The sequence below is a fragment of the Micromys minutus genome (assembly GCF_963924665.1).
Source record: "Micromys minutus genome assembly, chromosome: 33".
Classification (NCBI taxonomy): Eukaryota; Metazoa; Chordata; class Mammalia; order Rodentia; family Muridae; genus Micromys; species Micromys minutus.
Window position 1 is genome coordinate 16,846,239 of NC_137968.1, and position 10,392 is coordinate 16,856,630.

At 40.8% G+C, this 10,392-nt stretch overlaps 1 pseudogene across 1 annotated transcript; it reads right to left on the reverse strand.

Moving 5' to 3' along the window:
* Positions 1–9,124: 9,124 nt before the first annotated feature.
* Positions 9,125–9,792, reverse strand: LOC308414138 (vesicle transport through interaction with t-SNAREs homolog 1B-like; annotated as a pseudogene). The gene has a single exon. The product of its transcript is annotated as a vesicle transport through interaction with t-SNAREs homolog 1B-like (transcript).
* Between the last annotated feature and the right edge of the window lie 600 nt (positions 9,793–10,392).

A 10,392-nucleotide genomic window follows, 5' to 3' on the forward strand; every position in this document is an offset into this window, starting at 1 on the left:
TGCTCTTCATTTTTTTCTTTATAATCTGGAGTCTAATCAGAGATGCCTATGTAAATCCATGGAGATAGGGCCGCTGGGATATGGGCATCCTATCAAAGAACACATTTCTGATAACTGACTCCTTCCCACAGCAGGCATCTGTGTAGACCTCAGCCAAGCGTGGTGACTTATGGGGGCCTCCTCAATCTATTGTAGAATGGCGAGCAGCTTTGCCTTATAAAGGCATCCAGGTCTCTCCGGGTTCAGCAGTGCAAGGTGAGTTCATGCCCTGAAATCGCTTGGACTGTTTTTATTCCTAATGTCTGGCTCTTTAAACTTTTGGCCCCATTTTCTGTGATCTCCTTAAACCCTGCTATCGATTTTTTTTATAGAGATATTAGCAAGATATAAAAATCATTGAGTGTAATGATAAGTAATTAACTGTCTATTAATTAATAATGAATATGAGAAAGATGGGCGTTAAAGGTTCAGAATACTTCCTATAAGGAAAGTGGTTACTCTCAACTCGGCTGTATTGAAAGTCATCACAGAACCACAGTTCTGAGTGTGTTCACGAGGATGTTTACAGGAAAGTTTAGGCAGAAGGAAGAATTCCTTTTGAATGTGAGTGATACCATTTTATATGCTGGGCTCCTAAATTATAAAAAGGAAAAGCTAGGTGAGTGTCAACATTCCTCCCCACCCCTATCTCTCCACACTTTGTCTTTTCTTTATTGGCAATGAGATATGACCTTACTTACTTACTGACTTACTACAGCTGTGGGACAAGGCATCGTGCCAGGGAACTTGGTAAGGTTGAGCGGGTTTAGAGTTCCCAGCTCCCAGGCACCCACCTGAGACAGTAGGTGGCTCCCTTAGATGCCTGGCCTGGAACTTGTGCAGTATTTCCTAGACAGGAAACAGGACCACATAGCCCAGAACAGAATTCTCCATGCTAAGAAGGTATGCAGAGGCCCATAAATATATCCCAACTCAGATATTCCATCCTACAAAAGGCATTCTGTCTCTGAGGAGGACATAGGCACCCATTTTCCATGATGAACACTCAACAGTTTGAAACCAATGGCAGTCTCTTTCACAAGAACCACGGTGGGGAACATGTAGGCCTAGCCTACAGAGCCTCGCTGCCCAAGTCTCCCACAGAAGGTCCGTCTATGTTCCCAGACAACTGCCACTAAGCTAAGGACTTGTACAGACGAGCTAAGCCAGAGTTCCCCTACCCTCAGCCCCAGGCTTGTCCTCTGCTCAAGGGCTGATTTCATTCTCATGTCTTCCTCATCACAGGCCCGAGGACGCCTAACTATTCCCAATTTCCTGTGACCTAGATGCATCTGGATGACCAGGAGTTTCGGAGCCCTGGCCCACGCTTCTCGTCAAGTGTTCAGCATTTCAGCTGTGCCTCAGTGGCAGGGCAAAACACGGGCCCACAGTGGTAGAATGAAATAAACACGGATAGAAGAAGGAACAGTCATCCTGGGATAGAAACCACAAAAGACAAGAAGGACTACAAAAAGCTTTGGGAGCATGGTAGATGGATGTGTGATTAGAAAGACTGACAGGATTTGGACCCCCATGCTATCAAGAGTAATAGTAATAATAAATAATAAATAATAAAAATAAAGTAATAAACACTACCATTTGACCCTGCCCCTGATGACCTCCAACTGCCAGGCTCGGCCTACAGAACACTCTAAGGGCCGTAAAAACTGGACTTAGCCCCCCCTTGACACAAGCACTGCCCTACGAAGTAAAAATCCCAAGATCAGGACTTCAAACCCCACCAATCTGCATCCTGGAAATTTCCACCCTGGAAAGCTCTGCCCTCCCCAGTAAATCATATAAACCCCATCTTTAGGTCAGTTCTGTGCTGCTTCTCACCAGAGCAAAGGCAGCCCCTCTTCTGAGTTTTCCCCCTCGGAGCTGTAAAACGTATACTCTCAAACAACATGCAAGAATCCAACCCTGTCTTCTAAACTTCAGCGCCCACGGAATTTCTTTCTTTGATTCATCAGCATCTTCTTATGTCCAGGATCTCAGATCAAAGTCATCCTGGACACTTCGAGTTTCTTCACAGTGAGCATCTTATGTTTCAGGGAGGGTGGTTAATTCTGCATTCCCAGTGTTCACAGTGTGTTTAGCGTCCCAGTTTCTTATTAGCCCCAGACACAAGGAGTCCTATCTTCTTTGGGTAGAGACTGGTCACCATTTCTCTGCTTCTGCTATAGCTTCCTCTGGCCTTTCTCTTGAACAAATAGTCAGCGTTACCCTGTGGAACTCTATGATCCTATCATTTTCAGAACCTTAAAATAACCTTGCATTTCACTCAAGATAAAGGCCGACCGAACAAGGGATGACAGGCATAATAAAATTTGTGCCATGCTTGGAGCTTCGGTTTCAAGTCTGAATATTTAAGCAGTCTTTCACCCTCCCCCACTGTCACTCTCACCCGCAAGGCTTGTGCAGAATTAGCAGCCTCAGGCATTCTTACGGCTCATCCTCACTGCTTCCAGCCCTTGCTGTCATGTTGCAGGTCTCAATCTCAGAACCTCCTATCAAAATTCTTGTTCACATTTCCCTTCCTCTTTTGCATTTCCTATAGCACTTCAATGATCTTACTTTAAAAAAAATTTAAATCTTAATTTAAATTTAGTAACTCACAAACGAGGTCCGGAAGCAGGGAGAGGTTAGAAAGATGCTGAAGCTGATCTCGGATGGCCATTCTTGGGATGATGGGCAAAATTTGTTGGGGTAGAGTTTCTTCTAGGCTATCTGTTTATAGATATCAGAGGTGGGATCAGAACAGGGGTATGAAGAAAGCCAATGAGCTCTTTGCAAGCAACAGGTACCTCTGTGGTACAGCGAGCCAGGAAAGTGACGTCACAGAGCTGCCTCCTATCCTGGGGCTGTCTCTGTGATGGGTGGGTCAGGTGCTCCTCCTCTTCTGTTTCCTCCTTCCTGAGTCAGGAATTCTTTTTGAAGTCTCAGATTGGAGTGATGGGGTGTGAGGTGACTCCAGGAGACCCTGCACTATGAAATGGGACTACTGGGCTGAAGAAGTGCTTTGAAGACCTGCTTCTGAAAAGGGTCTCTGATCATTCCATGGGGTTCTTCTTTTGCGGGCTCCATGGAAGAAAGAAAAACACCTTTGTGATAAAAAATTACCTATTTCTCTTTGATGTTTTTTTGATAAATATGTGTGAAATTTAAAGTATCGTTTCAAAAGGGGAAAAATGATCCCTGTTCAATGGAATTCTATGAGGGGGAAAAACCAGTTGGAGAGAAAAGGGATTTGTCTATTGTCAGTGTGTCTTTATGTGGGCAGACAATCTTTGATGTAGCTGATAGCTTGGTTCTATAATAGTCCAAGAATACAGAAGTAACATCTGATGTATTATGTAGCACTTGAGACCAAAGTTTGCTCCTCTCAGACTAGCATGAAAAGTTCACTCTGGAAGCTTCTATTGAAAAGAAAATTTCTTTGTAATAAATCAGGACCTGTAAAATTTATCTTTTAGTAGGTACCTCATATACAGTTCAGGAAATTTAAAAAAAGTTAATTCATTAAGCTTAATGGCCTCTGAAGCAGCCCAGCATGCTACAGAGACTAAACCTTTAACAAAGAAGCTTGCTTTTAAGGAGGTAAGTATCGAACCTTCCAGAAGAGAAAGTAAGTCATGCTTTACAGAAGGCAGTGAGCAATTCTAATGACAGCTCTGTCTACCAACTATCCCACCAGAAAATAAGAAAATAATAATAACAATCAGGGGAAAAGGAACTTGAAAAAGGTCAGCTTATCCAAATGAACCAGAAAGAAAAGCTGATCAAAATGAGAATTGTTGAGGAGAGAGAGAGAGAGAGAGAGAGAGAGAGAGAGAGAGAGAGAGAGAGAGAAAGGGGGGAGGAAGAGAAGGAGAGGAAGGGGAAAAGAGGAGATGGAGGGGGAGAGAAGGAGAGGGAGAGAGAGAGGAAGAGGGAGAGGAAGAGGGAGAGAACCAAACCTTTCTAATGGAGATGACATGCATCAGTAGAAGAATTTATGAAGCACAACATAGCTGTACAGATCTTCAAGTCTTCAGTTAGTGGTATACCCATAAAATGATGCATTTTTCAGGTTCTCTGATTATGAATTTAGTGCCAAAAACTTAAAACAAAATGCAAAAGTGAAACACAATTGTGTACATTGGGGTTCTATTCTCTAAGCTCCACCAGTAAATATATTAGGAAGAATATTTTCTTCAGTCATTGACTACTAATAAGAGCTCAAACACTGAATTGACTGTAATTTTTATCTGCGTCCTAGTGCAGGCTAAGTATTGTGTTAGCTGATTTATGTGCACTGTTGCATTTAATTTCCATACATAAGATATGAAGAAAGCTAAGAATGAAGAAAAAAATTCCTTCACACCAAAATTGAGAATTAGTACATTAAAAGCCTAAGAAACCTAGATAAGAATGTTAAAAACCTTTATTTTAAATTTACTCACAGATAGTTGCTTTCATCTGACCACTTGAAATTATCATTTTTATAAGTACCAGACAACTATTTGGCATGATTTACACCATGTCTGATAGTTCAGCTGCTGTCTTCTTAATTTATAACCACCAGACGCTCACTTCCTGTTCTTTCTCCATTTTTCCTTCTGGCATAGAGGCAGGTTCCCATTTGTCATTTGGGGATATACTACTTGTCTTGTTCTTGTCCAAATTATTTGCAAAGATGCTGTAATTTAGTGTGGGCAACCTGGGTGAGTGCTACAGAGAAAATTATGACTTGCCCAAGGCTTCCTTCTGGAATTCTGATAAGTCATTTCCAATGTGAGCTGTGTTGAGCACACTCCAATTTATTACTTTTTCTAAGTGAACTAATCTAAATTAAAATCTCACAGAATCAATATCTCATTTTTATCATAGGACGTTCTGATTCTATTTCCCAATCATTCATCTGCCACCCCCGTTGGCTTGGAAATTTCTAAGAAAAGGATCACATTAGGGCTATAACATATCTGTAGCCCATTTATTCATATATATACAAGTTTGACTTGTACAGTAAATGTCGCATTGCTTCAGCTCCTGATTTTATTTGTTTGTAGAACATCCCTCATTTCTTTATCATGAGGATCATCTCACACTGATGTGTTAAAAATGTCCTTGATGACAATCTGAAAGCTGTCAATGAAACTGCCTCATAATTTGTTTGACTTCTGTTTCTTATTAATGTCACAGCTATCAGCTGACACAAATGGGAAGGGACCTCTGGGTCCCCCAGTGCTGTTGAGTGCCATTGTTATATGCATCATTTCGGGTATTTCCTTCCGGTTTGAAAATGGACAGTGTTGACTCTGAGGTCTTGCAAGGAATTTTTTAACGTGTTTGCCAGTCTCCTAATATATTTTCATTTTTGATGACCTAGAAAGGAACAGTAGCAAAAGACCCCCCCAAAAAAAGTAAAACAAGTCAAAGCAAAGACAAAAAATAACCCAAACAAACAAACAAACAAAAATACAGGGCAAAGGGAATTTATTCTCATGGTGGAATAAATATATAATATAATATAAATATATATTTATATATATTACAAAAAGCTTTCAAGGGATTTATTTAGTCAGATCTCATCTTTTCAATTTTTCTTTTTATGTCTCACTTGTATTGCACAGTCTATGGTCGATCCATAAAAGAATAATAAAAAGGCCCCATTTTATGCAGCCGCAGATGAGCATGTCTGCATAAAATAGGTGGTGCATATATTTTATGTCCAGAATCCCAAATGGCCATTCATATTTCTTCTTCCTCTCCTTCCAAGGTTGGGTTCATAGTTTCTCAAGAGCCAAAGATATTCTGTGCACTTGCTCCATGAGAGCAAGGGCTCTGCCTGTCTTACTTTTTGATCCGGAGTCCTAGAATAGGTCTTAGCTGTATCAATGTCTCATAAAACATATGAGAACATTTTTTCCTCCAAAACTAGTTACCATTATTCAATTTCCTAATTACCACTAGTCAATACATTTAGATAAGTCTCCTTTAACATGATATTGCTCTAAAAATTGCCAAAGGTTTGCAAGGAGACATTCTATTTTTCAAGGGCAATAATACATTTTATGCATTAGGAAAATGAATGGTAATTTTAAGTACTGTGACTTAACCTAGGTGTGCTACATTTTTTAAAAGATAATTGCCAACTCCTGGTAAAGAGAACCACTGAAGTGGTTACCTAGCAGATTCTATGTTAAGCTAGACATCATTGACTGCATATACATGAGAAAATTAAATCTGAAACAGTGGGAAGATGGTCATTGACTTCAGTTGGTTTGTAGGCTAGGTAAGAGAGAGCACATGACTTTTGAAAACAAAGATACAAAGCTAACCATGACAACTATCTAATGAGACCAAACAAGATTCTACTAGGTTAGGAGAGGTTATGGAAAGGGCTTTGGATAGGCTCTGGGTCCTTGAATAACACTCTTCCTTACCTCCATCATAAAGAAGATGAAGAAAGGTGTTAAAGACTGGGAATGATGTGAGGAGGAAGGATGATGTCAGGTAGTGATGCAGGGCTACAGCAGTGAGTTCAACACTAGGTACCAGTGCTCAGAAAAAGCAACACTGATGATTGAAATTGTTCTGGATACTTTTCAGTAATACTGTTGTTCTGAATTTATGTGAATATCACAGTCATAATGAGAATTGGATGAACCTAGTGGTTTTCCAAAATGCAGAAATCATTATGAAGTTTATACATAAGAATATATCTGGTCCCTTATTGCAAATTAATAAGTGATTTGGTCAAACAGTGATTGAAGAATTATGTTCATCAGTGCAAACAGGAGCTGAAGGCTGAGTAGAAACTTCTCAGGCATCAGAAGGTTTAGGACCAGCAGAGGCAACATCCTATATTTGCTCAGCTAGGCAGTGGAGCTGTTCACCTACTGCTTCTGATAGGGGCTTGACACTTGACAGAATGTATATTCACATCTAGAATGGGACCTGGGCCAACCAGAGACCTGGCATTTGCAGCAATGTAGCAGATGGGTCTTGGTCTGTGTCTTGTGTTATCACCTAATCATCTCTAACGTTTCTCTAATCATCACTACAAAGAAGCCATCAGATTTCCACTGTGAAGGACAGCTTGCTGTACTCTGATCTATTTGTAGTGAAGTTTGGTTGGTTTTTGAAATTGTGCTGTTGGCTTGACATCAAGATCAAGTCAAAACCTTGCATCCCAAGGTTTACAAACACACAAACACACACACACACACACACACACACACACACACACACACACACACACACACACACTGGCTGTGAGCAGACTGAAACAGCTTGCTGACAACTGAAATGTCTGTCAGTCATAGATAGATTGGTTAAATCCAGTGGTTTTTGTACAGCCACTGTAAAAACTGAGAGACCCTAAGAAGAGGAAGAGAAACTATGAGAGGCCTCCCAGTGTTCTTTGAAGGACAAAAGAACTCCATGATTTTTAGCTTAGAAATTCGGTGTTACACTAAGCTTAGTGTATTTTATTACTACTTCTAGAGACTTTTATATGTGTAGACATGACTTCCTCTGAGGGCCGTAGAAGACCTAAGTTTCTCCTGTGTCATTCAGAAAAGACTGAACCCTTACCTAGCACACCACTGTGCACACCGAGAAGAACTCACCAACGACCCAATTACAATGCTTAGGGCTTTAGTTTCCTTTCTTAGTCTTAGTGAGCAGAAGTGAACAGTATCTTTTATAAAGCCAAGGAAAGAAAAAAAAAAAACATTTCTTGTCTATCAAACTGTGGTTATAACGCTGGCTAACCCGGATGTGCAAATCTGGTATAAATACATAGTCATATTTAAGGGCACCATTTATAATTCCTTATGTTAATGTGAAAGTATATGTATTCTGAGCAAGAGTAACAAATTTTATTTAATCAGCACCCTATCCATCACTGTATAATGTATGCAGTCTCAGTGAATGCATAGGAAAGTGTAAAAAACTGGAGCTGATGAATAATGGAAACTTTATGTGTATGCTCAGCACATTAAACAATTTCTACTCACCCGGAATTTCAACCTTGCAGCTCACAGAGCTCAAGTAGTTTTAAATAAACAAAACCCTTCATCACCTCTAATGTTCACAAAAGGGGAACACAATTAGCAAATTTCCCTCTCCTAAGCTCAGCTGTGTTGTTGTTTAGATGAAGCTTGTTAACTACAGGAAAAGATGAAAATGTGTTTCCAACTCTAGACCCTTATTAATTATAAATACTTCATAGCTTATCAATCGAGTCATCAAAAAGTAATTCATAGACTCAGTGCTTGGATCATCGATAATGTGGATCATATTTATCATGTAACAGTAAGTGTTAGCATCCTGGAGCTGGAGAGTTTGGACATTCTGCTTAGCATCTGAAGTTGTTTTAGAAGAAGGACCTCTCTTGGTAACCAGACAGTAAACAAAGCGTGTGTGAACATCCACGCAAAGTACTGACCATTTACTCAGCAAAGAAAGAGTTTCGAGCAGCAGGCCTACAGAAGGAAGCCCATGCCTTCAGTTTCTACCGTCTGACATTCTCACTTATAAAATATATCTGTGCCATTGGCTATACGCACTCAGAGCAGAAGCTTCAGTAAGTGGACAAATCCCAAATCCACCTGAATAATTCATGTTTTGGTTGTAATACTCACAATCTAAAACTTCAGTTTACCCAGCTTTGCTGCCATAGGGTTAGAATAGTTGTTGGTTCAATAGGTTTCTATCAGGTCTGAAGATGGGAAACAAGGAAACAATCTTCCATGCATCCTGTAATCCCAGCTACAGTAGCCACTAACAAACATTGTATCAGGTACCAATTGACTACAACCTTCATGAAGTTTTGGCTTCTAGTCTTCTCAGTGGTACATACCTGTCCACAGTGATCACATTTTTTTTTTTTTGGAGTCATAAACACCATTTATTACCGTAGTATATCATACTGGTCTTGTTGTTATTTCTTTATGTGGTTTTCCATTGCCCACCCTCCCAGAGTTTGACAAGACAGTGCATTCCTGAACTGTTAACCCACAGCAGTAACATAGATCCCCAACACCATTCATTTGGAGTCAAGAGTCTGGTCCACAATGCCTTCCCTACAGGAAGTTCAATGGTGTCTAAAGAATTTGTGTACCCCAGGCGGACCAGGATGGCGAGATCCACCGTTGTGATGGCGGAGAAAAGCACCTTGTTGGTTATCCCTTTTCTGGACGCTGAGCGAAGAATCTTGCAGCTTTCGCTCAAGTTTTCATTTGTGTGTACCAGCATACTCTTGGTACGTTCCAGCTGGTCTCGCTGCTCCCACAACTCTTCTATGATTTCTGAACCAATTTGGTCCATTTCTGTTGCAATCCGATGAGAACGCTCAATGCTTTGGGTGGCCCGGTTTAGGCTCTCACTTCTAGAAGTGATGTTCTTTGAGACTGCAGCCGATTCAAAAGCTCACTCTCTAAGGCGTATGTGTCATACTTCCGGTCTCCTTGGTCTCCAGGTATGGCTATCAAAGGTGTACTTCTCACCTCACGGCGGAGTTTCACAGCTTAGACATCATGGGGTTACGGAAAGTCAGGGTGCGTATCGAAGTTCTTCCTCCATCTTTGCCAACGTTACACCTGGTTCCTGTTGCTTTTCAACAAAATCTCTGACCAGCTAACTTCTTCTCTTCGGTCCCCACAGCCGCTCAGGCACCCCTTGTAGGTCCTCAAGGAAGCTGCGGAAGAGCTCTTGCAGCTTCTCCAAATGCTCGTCGGAGGAGGAGGAGGCGGAGGTGGCCATGGCGCTGGAGACTCCGGGCACCCGGCCCATACCCACCTCAGGAATCAGCTACACGGCTCCGAAGCCATCAGTGCAGGCGCCCAATAAGCACATTCTTAGAGATGTACATGTTCATTGTTTTGTTGTTGCTTTGTCTTTTTTTTTTTCAGATGGATGGAAGAACGCATTTTTCACATATGGTCATGCACATGTAAACACACATGCACACCATATACCTATACACATGCAAACACAATTGTAAAATTGCTAGTGACCAATGGAAATTTATGCATTTTGCAGGAAACAAAAGACTCAAAAACCAAATCTCTGGCTGTAAGCTCAATGCTTTCTCCACATGTCCACTCCCCTGTAAGTGCATATTCTCTTCATTTCATTGAATTTCCCATCAAAAACATTTCTATCCATGAGCCATATTTTTGGCTACTTGTTATTTCCTGTCATTAATGTGATAATGTGATTTAGCTTTGGTTATAAGTAATTGGAATGGTTGTTTAAGAGCTGCCTTCAAAGCTATAATCTTAATAAAGATTTGCGTTAGGAATTTAGGCACCATGACCTGCCCATGTAATTTATGTTTTAAGTGTACAGGTTTCCACCAAG